We start from the raw sequence: 15,305 nt of genomic DNA, 5'->3' as shown, positions 1-15,305 counted from the left end.
GTCAGAGGACACACACGGGTGTCTGCAATCATGGCCGGGTGTGGCCTGATATCATTGGTTAATTCTTAGACATAAAAATATACAAAAAACATGAATGATAGCATAAGATCATAGGTACAATTTGGCTACATAAGCCTACAAACATTTACAACAGCAAAATCACAACAATCACAAGAATGGCTTCAGAGCAAAGTCAAAGTTGAGACCGAAGGCAGCAAGGGTCTTTAAATTAAAGATTCGGGATAAATATGTTGCTCTGGGATTTGCACTTTTAATTTGTGCTTCTTTTTACCCACATAATGTACACCACAAGGACAAGTTATAAGACAAATAACTGCCTTAGTGGAGCACGTGATAACACCTTTGATTGGGATCTGTTTTCCTATTTGGGAGTGTTCGAATGATCTACATTTGTAAGTGCCCTTGCATTGGAACGCAGCCCTTACACTTGTAGTTTCCATCCGGTAGAGGCGCAAATAAAAGTTGTGCAGGGATATTTTGGGGGTGGGGGAATCTCTGAGATTGCCCCGCGAGAATTCAACTAAGGAAGGGTCCGTAAACACATTACCGATACTGTCATCGAATCTTAGAATTGGCCAAAGTTTGTGAACAATTCCCTTAATTCGTTCAGAGCACTTTGAATAGCGGGTACTTAGAACGCAATAATGCTTATTTTTGCTAGACTGTCCTTGAAAGAGATTTGTCTCGATTTGTTTAGAATTTTCTCAATGGCAGTATTAATCGGACCATTTTTGTACCCTTGAATTTTCTTTGCGTCTCAGGCATATTTCTGTCGGAATCTGATTGTTTTTTGCTAATTCTTTTGATTTGACAGAATTGGCTGTAGGGAAAACTGTTTTTCAAGGGAAGCCCTCAACAAACTGTTACGATCAATAGGTTTCCTGTAAAGATCAGTGTATGAAACATTATCTTCACACAAAATCAGAAGACCAAGGAAACTGATTGGACTGCATAGCAAATCTCAGGCGACAGACAAGGGATAAAACAGATTTCAGCAGAAAGAACCCGTCTAGCGCTGCTGCACAGAAGCTGATTGAACCACAACATACAAAGGCTCGCAGGCTACAGTTTGAAACGCACATTCACACGCACACATTGGTTACTCACCAGGTTCGCTCTCTGAAATTTAGTTTAATGGGAAAAGCAACTCCTCAATACCAAGAGACCTCACGGGTCAGTCTGGAAATACAAGAGGGAGCTCCTCCCTCTCTCAACCTGGAAAGAAACAGGGAAACAGTGAGCATTACAGCTAAAGACAAATAACATAAAATCATGCTCAAGGATTTGGATGACAAGTAGCACAGAAGTCGATCAAAAGTACCAACAACAACAGGAGTTTGTTTAATCAATCAATCCTAGTATTTGTTATATTGTATATATCTTTTTTTACAGCGCTTTCAAGTGTGTGCAAGTGGGCCAGATAACGCCTATCTTTTCGCAAAAGCTTCCCTTTCTGTAGCCTCTCAATCACATGGGCTCCCGAGTGGTGCAGCGGTCTAAGGCACTGCATCTCAGTGCTAGAGGTGTCACTACAGACCCTGGTTCCATTCCAGGCTGTATCACAAGCGGCCATGATTGGGAGTCCCATAGGGCGGCGCACAGCGTCGTCTGGCCCAGCGCCGTCCGGGTTAGGGATTGGCCGGGGTAGGCCATCATGGTAAATAAGATGTATTTCTTAATTGACGTGCCTAGTTAAATAAATAAAAAATAAATATGTTGCCCAGACATACAGTGAATGAGAGTTCATTACAGAGTTTGAGAGTGTCTAAGTCACATGGAACTACATTATAAGAGACTGAGAGGGAGGCTGAAAAGAGTGGGGGTATTTTAAGATGGAAGCGAGAGCAAAGAGAGTAAGTAACAGAATAAATGTATGTCCTTCGCCCATCCTTCTCTCCTCCTTGCTGTGTTTCCAGATGGCCATCTCCTTCTTAGAGAGAACAGAGGACGTGACCTCTGTCAAAAGCTCCAGAAATGGCTGCCTTTGGGCCCCGGGCCCTGCTGCACTCGGAGTAGACACATACTCACCTACACAACTGTCTCCATACTAGACACTGACAGCAGGGGCCTGAAGCATTAAAGGTACACACACGCACACTCACACACGCACGCACGCATGCAAACACACACACACACACACACACACACACACACACACACACACACACACAGATCCACATGAGGTCTCTGTCTATTCTTCTCCTCCTGTTGACTGTTAATAGCTGGTGTGTTGCCATTGTTTGCCTGTTAACAGCAGCCCGGTGTGGTAACAGCCCACTGATGGTGACATGACTGGGACAGATTGGCCCATAATGGAAATGCTGCTGTAAAGCTCTATACGACCAGGGGGAATGGGAGGAAAAGCTTCTATAACCCAAACAGAGCCACACTGTCTGGGGGAGAGTAGGGGTGAAGTGAGATGAAAGAAGAGGAGGGGAGGGAGGGGTGAAGGGAGAGATGGGCATAGGTAGGGAGGGAAGACCAGTGTCTCTTGACATATTACACAGATAACACACTCAGGGAGATTGTAGAGACAGCACTGCCCTCTAATCAAGCAGTCCAATCATTCAAGTCTGATACTCTGACTCATCATCAATCAAGCAGGGTCTTAGCTGTACATACGGACACAAGTTAATTAGAGGCAAGAATCAGAGAAAAAAGAGAGAGAGAAAAAGAGAGAGAAAAATAGAGAGAGAACAAGGGGAAGACAGGGGCAGAGAGATAAAGAAGAGTAAGAAGCGGGAAAGAGAGAAGAGAGAATGGGAGAGGGAGAGCAGTGGCTCCAACAAGGCGATTTAAAAAGATGACTTCTTACTGCTAGCAGCAAACACTGAAAAACTGACATTGCTGTTTCGAATGACATTACTTCCTTGTGCGCAAGAGAGCTTGGATGTAGTCACGATAAGTTAACAGGCCAAAGATAAGGATACATTTTCTTTTAAGTTTCCAATATACAAATCCAGAATAAAACCTCTCAAATTGAGATTTATAGTTTGGCCAAGTTTGAGAGCAGTGAGTGAGTTTGGTGTGTAGACCAATTGTGTGTGTTAAGAGTGCGACCCATGTGTCTGTATCCCTCAAAAAATCCCATGCGTGACTAGCCCACACACACACACACAGCCCTTAAGAACAATCCTATTTAAAGCTAACGCAAAATTGTTGTCTCACTTCAGGAACGACCACAGAGATAATGAAGCTAATGTAGAACAGTAATCTATCTCTACTCCATTACACCCATGTTCCCCAAAGTAGCACAGTGCTACATTGGCTTAGCATAGAGCAGAGCAGTAGCCATAGCTCCCAAAGCAGCACAACACTAAATTAGCTTAGCATACAGCGCAACAGTAGCAATTTCCCACAGCCACCTCTTTAGCTTAGCACACACCACAGCACATCTCCCACTGACAATGCAGTTAGCGATGCAACAACGACCACACCAGTGTGCTAGCAATCTAGGGTTGCTACATTGGGCTTCCCAGAATAGGGCTCCACCACATGGTGAGCAGTAAAGCTATTCCGGGAGATTGTTGAATACCTGGAGGATTTTCAGAATGAGCTCGGTCCAACTTAGCAACCCTTTAGAACTACAGCTGCATTCAACACATTGTCACCGATCCACCCCACTCTCTGTGGATGCAGCTGGATGTGGTGTCAAGTGTGAATCAATGCTAGCCTCTGAACGCACCCCTAAGGGAACAGCAGCAGACAAAAGGCTAGGGGACACACACAAGCGCAAGTACACATGCACAGACAGACACACGCATATACAAACACACACACTGGCGTGTGATGTCTATGGCGATAATAGGTGAGATTTTCACCAAACTAACAGTCAAGGTATCAGAGTGTGTTAAAAGGGGAGGGTTCACACACACACACACACACACACACACACACACACACACACACACACACACACACACACACACACACACACACACACAACCTGACTGAATCCCAGCACCTTGTGCTTCCAGTGTGTGTGTGTTAATCCTATCCAAAAACCTTAGCCCTAACCCGCTGGAATGAATGCCTAAACTTAACAGTTAAATGTTAACTGTTTGTCCATAACATTTCAAAGGGGAGTTCCTGTTGGTCACACAGCAATGTTACCCACACGTGTACACAGGCAAACACTCTATGATGTAAACATGTATTCAAAGCACCTGGGTTTGACACTTACCAGAGAATTAGCTTGAAGTCACCCCCTCCCTCCACTGAGATGGAATTGCATTAGGCTAAAATGTCTTCAAAGACAGCAATCTCACGCACTCACACACAAACAAACACTCAAAGAAGCACACACACAGGCAGGCATAAAATATACAGAGACAAAACAGACACAAAGAAAACAAACACATAGCCTGACGGGCTCTGACTCGTCCACACACAGTCCGCTCGGGGCGCTGAATTTAGAAGCGTCGGCAAAATACAGTCTGCATTATTTATGGATAACATTGATAGTGCGTGTGTGGGTGCTTATATTTGTCCTATTTCAAGTGTACAAGTGTGTGTGTTATACTATATATATCATTATATATTATTGTACAAGTGTGTGTATTATACGCGTGTGTGAATTGGAAATGTGTTTTTTTTGCACATCCCAACTCCCCCGGAGACCCTCGGAGAGTGGGTTCACAGGGTCTGCCATTATCAATGGCGACCCTGGAGCGATTAGGTTTCTAGTGCATTGTTCAAGGGCACTGACAGATTTTTCAGCATAACCTTTCAGCTGCCCATCTGCCATGTTTCCTTCTCCCTGTCCCTATCATTATTTTGTTCCCCCTTTCTTTCTTTGATCTTTTTAGTGTGCGTCCCAGCACAAGCAATTTACTTTAAGATAGTTGAACTGGCTTCTAATTAAGCTTCCTTTCACCTCCACCAGCGAGTGAGTGAGTTTGTCTGTTCTCTGGAGGCCCTCCCCTGTAACAAGGCAAAGATTCTTTATAACTTAACCAAGATAGACCACAGCACATCGTTTCAAATGGGAACAAATGAGTCATAGTGGGCAGAACAAGCAAGGAGGTGGGCATCACCAAGCACTTGCTAGCGAGATCCTATTGGCGCGTTCTAGCATACATTTGCATATTCCCGTTAGGAAACGCCTACTCTGAAGTGAGAGTGTGCAATAACTCAATTCGCCTTTGCACTCATTCTAAACAACGCAATTAAAAAAAAAAAACTTAGGCAAAGGGTAAAAAAAACAGGGTAAAAGATTCTAGTTTTGGGAACAGAAAACTGTATTAAGATCAAATGTTTCATTGATTGGTGTGGCAGGTAGCCTAGTGGTTAGAGCGCTGGGCCAATAACCAAAAGGTTGCTGGATCAAATCCCTGCGCTGACAAGGTAAAAATCTGTTCTGAACAAGGCAGTTCCCCAGTAGGCCGTCATTGTAAATAAGAATTTGTTCTTAACTGTCGAGTCTGTGACTATCATTGACTGTGAAGACTGTTTTTTATCAAATAAATTCTCTATGTGTAATTATTATTATGTGATTAAACTAATCATGATTAACTAAGAAGTCGGGGAACCACGGGAAAATGTTTATAGAGTCTCTTTTTCCCGAATTGACTCTTTAGATATTTTCATCTTATCGAGTACAGTCTTGTATTAATGTATCATCATTACCTCATCAGTTCTCATTACTGAACGTCGCAAACCCTTGGATATCTGCACAAACCCTAGTTTCCATAATGAGTCAGCGATATACAAATTGGCTTAATTATTTATTTACGAACTAACTAATCAAATCACAGAAATGCATAAACAAACAATATAGTTATTGGTTACTAACACAATACATTGATAAGTCACTATATGATGGCTTGGTAGACAATGGAAAGGGGTGGGGACAGATAAAAAGCAGGAAAGACAAAATGGATTCACTACATACAGTTGATAATTATATTCATTGAAATGCTAATCATTTGCACATGAACGGCCGCTCATTCGAAAATAATTGCAATGTATATATTTACGCCCCTATGTTGTCTTCTCTGTTGGAATCGCCGGTCTGTCTGTTGGAGAGTCAGTTCATCAGAGAGTCAATGTCTTTCGTAGTTGTCGCTTTCTCAGCAATTCTGGATAGTGTCTGTCGTAATGGATAGATCAGGCGTACAGAGGGTTGTTGCATAGAATAGATGCTTCCCGCGGTTGACAGTATTCTCGTACTAGGTTTACGTAATTTCCAGCTGCAGACCAGTAATTATACGTCTAAGATTTGATCCTATTCTGTAGTGATCGATAGTCTCAGAGTTGAACCATTTCCAGCCGTGTAGTCAACACTACACACCCTCTGGTCTCCTGAGCCTATAGAGTTGTGTTATTAACCACTTCAACATGTAGCGTCAGCTCCATATTTTCTGGCCTAATGGCCTATAGAATTGTATCGATTACAATGTGGGGACCCTGTCCCGGCGTTCTCTGACCTAATGTACATTTTGTAGGAAGCAGTTTGGTAAAATGGCCGATTCCATGGCCTCACGGGGGCGTGGCCACTGACTAGTTAAACTTCATATAAAAATACATACAATCATTTAGAAGTCTAACATCACATTACATCTTTTCACAAATAGTTTCATATTTACTCATTCATTTTATCCAACATCTAGATGTAAATCTGATAATTAAAAACACAAAGAAACAGAGATACAGTAATATGGGTCTCCTGCCTTTCATGAGGTCACCAAATGAAACAACTTTGACAGGATTGTTCCTTAAGTGTCCGCGGACCACTCCCATTCTCAAAAATATAAATACTGTTTAAATATTGCAACTTTTAATGTGCAAGGGTCTCTCGGTGTTCCATAGTTTTACATTCCAATCTCAAACACTACAGAGCATAGAGGCAGCATATTTAATGGCCGTCATAAAACAGCAGACTTCCCGCTCTCCCCCTCTACGAGAGAGAGCACGCTGTAGAGCGGACCCGCTGTAACCTGATCCTTCAGATCGTCACAGGAGAGTCATGACATAACTGACTTGCCTAGTTAAACAAAGGTTAATAAATAAACATTGATGAGAAAATTTTCAGAATGTCGGACAAAATCCCCCCTTTTCCATCTTCTCCCACTGCCGGCCACTGGGCTTCCTCTCACTACCATCCGGTGAAATATCTGTCTCGTTGTTCTAATGTAATAACCAAGGAACACAGGTAACTTAGTCTGGTTAGAAGTGGGTGAGAAGCCTTATCTGTTCACTGCGAAACCAGACACCCACAACAGTCCCAGTCACGCATGGGCTTACCCTGCTACAGCCATATAAATACGGACCACGTACACAGTGGGTATAGAAGGAACAGAGGCAGAGAAGTGCAGAAGTGGAGGGGTGTACATACCACACACTATCGCTATGACTCAGACCCCTTTATACCCACACATGCATGCAAGTCTTTTAGACCAGGTTGAAGTGCTTATGAAACCAATCACATCATCACTATTAACACTTCCCAGCCGGTTATGGGGCTCTGTTCATAAACATGAACAGACCCCACAGAGCCCCAGGACAGCAACACAATTGGACCCTACCAAATCACGAGAAAACTAAAATATTATTATTTGACATTGGAAAGAATTATTTAAAAAAAAAACAGAGCAAACTAGAATGCTATTTGGACCTAAACAGAGAGTACACAGTGGCACCTGACCACTGTGGCTGACCCAAAGTTAAGGAAAGCTTTGACTATGTAAAGACTCATTGAGCATTGCCTTGCTATTGAGAGAGGCTGCCATAGGCAGACCTGGCTCTCAAGAGAAGACAGGCTACATACAGTATGTGCACACTGCCCACAAAATGAGGTGGAAACTGAGCTGCACTTCCTAACCTCCTGTCAAATGTATGACCATATTAGAGAGACATAATTTATTTCAGATTACACACATAATTTGAAAACAAATCCAATTCTGATAAAGTCCCATATATATTACATACCACATTGTGCCATCACAAAAGAAAGATTTGTGACCTTTTGCCACAAGAAAAAGGTGACCAGTAAGGAACAAACACAATCGTAAATGCAACCCATATGTATGTTTATTTATTTTCCCTTTTGTACTTTAACTATTTGCACATCGTTACATCACTGCATTTAGCTATAATATGACATTTGAAAAGTATTCCTATGGGATGTTTGTGGGTGTAATGTACATACTGTACATTTTGTACCTTTATTTAACTAGGCAAGTCAGTCAAGAGCAAATTATTTTTTATAATGATGGCCTAGGGACAGTGGGTTAACTGCCTTGTTCAGGGGCAGAACGACAGATTTTTACCTACCGGCTCAGGGATTCGAACTAGCGTTGGTTACTGGCCCAACGCTCTAACCACTAGGCTACCTACCGCACCACTATTGTTTAATTTCCTTTTGCTTATTATCTATTTCATTTGCTTTGGCAAAGTAACCATGTGTTTCCCATGCCAGTAAAGCCCTTTGAATTTAATTGAATTTAATAGGGAAAGAGAGAGGCAAAGAGAGAGAGATGAAAGTGCAGGTCTTTAAGTCTTCAGCCTTACCTTGCCTCTCCATTCCATCCTCTGTCTCTCCTCCCCTATCTTCCTGCCCCTCCCTCCCTCTGTCACCCTGCCTCCCTTCATATGTCACCCTGCCTATGTTCTCCTCTGTGCTGCTCTCTGCACAGAATGTCAGTCCGAATGGAACTATAGGAACAACCAAACATAAAACCTCAGTCATCACATCCACACACACTCCCAATCCCATGCAGAAAGCAGCTGCTCCCCCTGACCTTCCTGAAATATTTAATTATTTCTTGTGCCTCAATTTAGCTTGTCACTTTGTCCTTACTCGGCATCCCCAGCCTGGCCCCTGTAGTCAGAGAAGAATTTAGCTGTGGCTGCTCTCTTCAGCCACGCTGCCATCCTTTATGCCACTTTAGGAGAAATGGCATTCAGATCATATTTGGGGTTCACGAGAGCGAGAGCGAGAGCGAGAGAGAGAGAGAGAGAGAGAGAGAGAGGAGAAAGAAAGTGAAAGTAGGCAGACTTTTCCACACTTATGGGAAAGATGGGCAGACAAATATCTTGGAGTGTGAGTGGGATGGGGTGAGGTTGGGTGATGGTGCACCAGTGGCGGTCGTTGCTGTTTAAGATAAGGGAGGATGATCATTTCTTTGAGCATGGCCTTATTTCTATTACAGCATGTTGGATGAACGTCATTCATATTCCATTCACCCAGTTAAATGTAACAGTGATAGGTTAAGGCTACTACATGATACTCCCTGTATCACCTCCATCATGAGGTGGCTACAACCTAGCTATGAATTAAAGTTGACAATGTAGGTGTACAGGTCGGTGCACAGGTACCTCCATTCAATACCGCCTTGCACACTCTTGCCTGCATCTACCTGAAAGCAGTTTAGCAGTTACACCGGCGGGCATCGTGGCAATAAATTAATAAAACCAAAAGATTGCCTTGACTTGGAAGTTCTAATGTTGAATAGTCATAGCCAGCTAGCTAACATAGCATCCCTCTCTATTTGAGTAGTCAGTGGGGAGAACAAGTATTTGATACACTGCCGATTTTGCAGGTTTTCCTACTTACAAAGCATGTAGAGGTCTGTAATTTTTTATCATAGGTACACTTCAACTGTGAGAGACGGAATCTAAAACAAAAATCCCGAAAATCACATTGTAAGATTTTTAAGTAATTCATTTGCAAAAGCTTATAAGGTCATACCCAAAAAGATTCAAGGCTGTAATCGCTGCCAAAGGTGCTTAATTGAAGTACTGAGTAAAGGGTTTGAATTCTTACATAAATGTGATATTTCAGATTTTTTTTTTACATTTGCAAAAATTTCAAAAAAAGTGTGTAGATTGTGTGTAGATTGGTGATGGGGAAAACAACAATTGTATCCATTTTAGAACAAGGCTGTGAAATAACAAAATGTGGAAAAAGTCAAGGGGTCTGAATACTTTCTGAATGCACTGTAGATGGTCTTCACATACAGAGACATAGGGGCCCTGTTTCTCTCACTCATGTGCTTTTTCCAGTGAGATAAATTCAGCATCTTGCGAATTGAAGGGAAATGAATGAAGCACAGAGATTTTTTTTATTGGACCATTTTTTGGGGAAGCCTGGCTTCCCTTGACATCCATGAATGAATACATGCCACTGTTTCTAACTGAGCCCCAAAGTTTCATTTCACCAGTAATCCAAGTTTAAAAGCATTGTCTACATGTGATGTACAATCGTCATGTTTTGAGACACTTTCAGACAACTGTTTTGAATCCTTAAACCCAGTGTTGTAGACTTGTAGTACTCAAGACTCGGTCAAGACCGAGTACAAATGTATCCAACACCAATGTGCAAATGTATCGGTGTCGGATACAATTGTACTTGGTCTTGACTAGGTCTCGGACAGTGAGGACTTAACAGAGACCAGCCGAGTAAAAAACTAATAATTATCAGCTTCCATTCGGTCAGCTCATAAAACTGCTTTGCCAGGCCAAATATATACACTCCTTTCTTGAAACATTAGTATTTTAAGAGCCTTATCTATTATAGACATGTCTGTGCAGTGGAGAACCTATAGGCCTTCAGTGTGTGACAGGTCAGTACAGTAGAGAACCTATAGGCCTTCAGTGTGTGACAGGTTAGTACAGTGGTGAACCTATAGACAGGCCTCCAGTGTGTGACAGGTTAGTACAGTGGTGAACCTATAGACTTTCAGTGTGTGACAGGTTAGTACAGTAGAGAACCTATAGGACTTCAGTGTGTGACAGGTTAGTACAGTGGTGAACCTATAGACCTTCAGTGTGTGACAGATCCATACAGTGGTGATCCTATAGGTCTTACGTGTGTGACAGGTCCATACAGTAGAGAACCTATAGGCCTTCAGTGTGTGACAGGTCCATACAGTGGTGAACCTAGAGGTCTTCAGTGTGTGACAGGTTAGTACAGTGGTGAACCTATATGCCTTCAGTGTGTGTGACAGGTTAGTACAGTGGAGAACCTATAGGTTTTCAGTGTGTGGCAGGTCCATACAGTAGAGAACCTATAGGCCTTCAGTTTGTGACAGGTCCATACAGTAGAGAACCTATAGGTTTTCAGTGTGTGGCAGGTCCATACAGTAGAGAACCTATAGGTCTTCAGTGTGTGACAGGTTTGTGATTCTGAAAGGACAGCGGCCATAATACCAGCGCACTCATGTAGGAGAATGCACTTTTTTGTAAAACACAAAGGCCAGTGGTGTAGTGGAGGGTATACACATTTTACTTTCAGTGGGCATTGTGTACACTCACTTCTGAATCCCTACTGATGCGTATCAAAGTAGTGTAGTGGAGGTATACGACTTATCAATTATGTAGTACAATAGAGCAATCATGAACAAAGTAGCCTACACAATGGCAAAGCATGTGAAATATATTCAACCGTGTGCCGCACACGTAGCCTAGTTTCAGCAGAATATAACCTGCAGGGAGCAAGACTGTGCAGCTCTGAACTGGTTTTGGCATGGAGCAGCTCACAGAATAAAGACAGTGGTAGCAGGTAGGGTAGGAAAGACATTTCAGTTGAAGATTAACCCCCCCCACACACATACATTCATAAATAGCATTTTTGTCCCCCCCCCCCATTTTATCATTGAAATGTGATACAAACCAGGCAACGGTGTGCTTTAGGACCATACAAACGCCTCTGGGTGGTCAGGTGGGCTGTTTGGAGTGTTTATCTGGCTGGATAAAAAAAAAATCCCACTTCTAAAACCAAAGTTGTGCACTTGTCTACCAGTAAATGCTAACTACGGCAACAATGGGTATGCAAACCAAATATTGAAAAGATTTAGTCTGGAGTGTTGGTTGCTAGGCTATTTGTGTTGCGCAATTGTCATCATGCACTGTTTGCGTCAGGGGCATACACATGGATGGGGCCTAGGTGGACAAGGCCCACCCACTGGGGAGCCAGGCCCCGACAGGCCCACCCAATCAGATTGATGTGGTTGAGAGTGAAAATCTGAAAATTCTATTGGAAAACAAGATTTTCCAATAGAATTTTCAGATTTTCACTCTCAAAATCAGACCTTTTTTTTTATATAAAAAAAGATACAGAATTTGATGGTCTAAGGCCACAACAATGCTTAAACCACATCAATCTGATTGGGTGGGCCTGTCGGGGCCTTCTATTGGAAAACAAGATTTTCCACACAGGGTGCCTTTGCTTCGCTGGGCGGGTCATTTGGGAACTTCCAGGCACCACTACACCATCGCATAGTGCCGATGGAAAGACAGCAGTCACACACAGTATGATGTCAAACAATAAGCAGTCCATAAACTCAGACATAATAAGCCAGAAGGTCCCAATCATAAGAATCCAAAAACACAACCATTAAGCATTTCCCAATTGAAATGTACAACTATTACCTCCTATTGCGAAAAAAAAAAAACATTTCACATTTGGCACACAAAGTAATTGGTGACCTAACGTTTAAAGTGGAAGTGACGCCGTTTTAACTACTTTGCAGATACGAAAAAACAGAATTACAACATCAGTCAAAAAATATCAAATTCCCATTTTATGCTACAAAACCAACTTCATAATAGGTTTTAAAAATAGGTAAAAAAAAAAATCCATGACTAATTCCCTGGATACATTATTATGTGGTAAATTGCTGTGTGCCGCTCCAGAAGCCCAGAGTGGCTTGCTTGTGGGTGTGCTGGCAGCATTTAGCAGCACGTTCGATTGTGCATCCAGAATCCAGCATAGTAAGTTTGTATGATGTGGTTATTAAATGGGTAAATAGTTTAATCCATTCTCCATTTCAGAAATTTACTCACAGGTAAATAGCACAGTGGCTTGCGAAAGTATTCACCCCCCTTGGCATTTTTCCTATTTTGTTGCCTTACAACCTGGAATTAAAATTTACTTTTGGGGGGGTTGAATCATTTGATTTACACTTGTGAAACAAACAAGAAATAAGACAAGAAAACAGAAAACTTGAACGTGCATAACTATTCACCTCTCCAAAGTCAATACTGGGATTTTTGCCCATTCTTTAAGGCATAACTGCTCCAACTCCTTTAAGTTGGATGGGTTCTGCTAGTATACAGATTCTCAAATGGATTGAGGTCTGGGCTTTGAATGGGCCATTCCAAGACATTTAAATGTTTCCCCTTAAACCACTCGAGTGTTGCTTTAGCAATATGCTTAGGGTCATTGTCCCGCTGGAAGGTGAACCCTCCATCCCAGTCTCAAATCCTTGGAAGACTGAAACGGGTTTCCCTCAAGAATGTCCCTGTATTTAAAGCCATCCATCATTCCTTTAATTCTGACCAGTTTCCCAGTCCCTGCCGAATGAAAACATCCCCACAGCATGATGCTGCCACCACCATGCTTCACTGTGGGGATGGTGTTCTCAGGATGATGTGAGGTGTTGGGTTTAAGGCAGAGATAGCATTTTCCTTGATGGCCAAAAAGCTCAATTTTAGTCTCATCTGACCAGAGTACCTTCTTCCATATGTTTGTGGAGTCTCCCACATGCCTTTTGGTGAACACCAAACGTGTTGCTTATTTTTTGTCTTTAAGCAATGAATTTTTTCTGGCCACTCTTCCAAAAAGCCCAGCTCCGTGGAGTGTACGGCTTAAAGTGGTCCTATGGACAGATACTCCAATCTCCTCTGTAGAGCTTTGCAGCTCCTTCAGGGTTGCCTTTGGTCTCTTTGTTACCTCTCTGATTAATGCCCTCCTTGCCTGGTCCGTGAGTTTTGGTGGGCAGCTCTCTCTTGGCAGGTTTGAGGTGGTTCCATATTCTTTTCATTTTTTTATAATGGATTTAATGATGCTATGTGGGATGTTCAAAGTTTCCGATAATCTTTTATAACCCAATCCTGATCTGTACTTCTCCACAACTTTGTCCCTGACCTGTTTGGGGAGCTCCTTGGTCTTCATGGTGCCGCTTGCTTGGTGTCCCTTGCTCAGTGGTGTTGCAGACTCTGGGGCCTTTCAGAACAGGTGTATATATACTGAGATCATGTGACAGATCATGTGACACAGATTGCAACACAGGTGGACTTTATTTAAGTAATTTTTTTTCATTTCACATGAAATCCAAATAAAAATCAATTTATAATCCAGGTTGTAATGCAACAAAATAGGAAAAATGCCAAAGGGGAATGAATACTTTTGCAAGGCACTGTAATATGCTCTAAACTGCATTATTAGCTCACCAGCTACAGTGCAGGCTAACTCAAATGAGCTGCTAATGTAGCTAGCTAGCTGTCTAACAAACTCTACATACTGTACAGCTAGCTAGCTAAGTCGATTCAATATCACCAGCTACCTAACTTCATATTAGCTATCTATATGTGCATTTGTCGGTAGCTAGTTACCAGCCATGGAGAAGGGTGAAATGATAGCAGCCCCAACTGTCAAAGTGAGAGAGTAGGCTAATCTGGATAGGGCAGGTACTTTTGTGTAGTTCCAGTCCCTAGAAGTGAGGACAGAGATAATAGTAACATAACATTCAGTGCTGTCTACTTTGAGAATAATGAAGTCTGTTTCTTGTGATGTCTTCTGTCCTCGGATACAGAGATCTATGAAAGTCTGTCTGTAGATGAAGAGGTCCCAATGAAGAGCAGTGGTTCTCAGTCTAGGGACTCAAAGGGTTGAACATTTTTGTTTTTGAACGACACAGCTGATTCAAATGATCAACTCATCATCAAGCTTCAAGCGGTACTTATGTATTCATTTGTGATGCTATTCTTGATATGATCATGCTGTTGTCACATGCTACACGTGCACGAGTGTGCATGCATCTATCTATCCAAATTTATCATGATTTGTTATAAGAGATATTAAACTTCAGTAAAGATAAGATAAAATTATCTTCCATATTCCTACAGATACCTTGCAACTGGAGATTCCTTCAATTCGATAGCCTATAGTCACTGTGTAGGGCACTGCATGGTTCGGTGACCAGGGCCATCTGGGACTGCCTCCTAGGGGAATTCAGGCATGTGAAACCTAACTGTGTCCTGCTATAAATTCATGAGGTTGAGGGGATCTGCATCTTGCCACCATGTGCCAGAGAGGTCTGCTGCTCTGCAGGATGTTTCAAGGATGGGGGCCAACATCGCAGCATGGGAGGCAATCCGTGTGTAGGAGATCTTCACCTCCTACTTTAACAAAGATGGTGCTATACCCTGGCAACACCATAGACTACACTATACATGACCAAAGGCTTGTAAAAAAAAGTGTTTTTCCATTTACTTAGCTATGTCAACTGCAGTTATTCAATTCACAGTTTCTCTCCCTTTGACTTCTATTTCTCAGGTGA

The 15,305-nt window shown here is 42.3% G+C and overlaps 1 protein-coding gene across 2 annotated transcripts in view; it reads right to left on the bottom strand.

Moving 5' to 3' along the window:
- The window catches only part of LOC110506282 (xylosyl- and glucuronyltransferase LARGE2s), a 100,524-nt gene that overhangs the window by 62,603 nt on the left and 22,616 nt on the right, over positions 1 to 15,305 (bottom strand). For both annotated transcript variants that reach the window (XM_021585734.3, XM_090221749.1), the window contains exon 2: positions 1,129 to 1,236. The gene's annotated coding sequence lies outside the window, so the exon portion shown is untranslated. The remainder of the gene's footprint in view (positions 1 to 1,128; positions 1,237 to 15,305) is intronic.

This window comes from Oncorhynchus mykiss, chromosome 26, assembly GCF_057628025.1.
Source record: "Oncorhynchus mykiss isolate SJ-2025 chromosome 26, ASM5762802v1, whole genome shotgun sequence".
Taxonomy (NCBI): Eukaryota; Metazoa; Chordata; class Actinopteri; order Salmoniformes; family Salmonidae; genus Oncorhynchus; species Oncorhynchus mykiss.
This window is presented reverse-complemented; position numbering and strand designations above follow the sequence as displayed.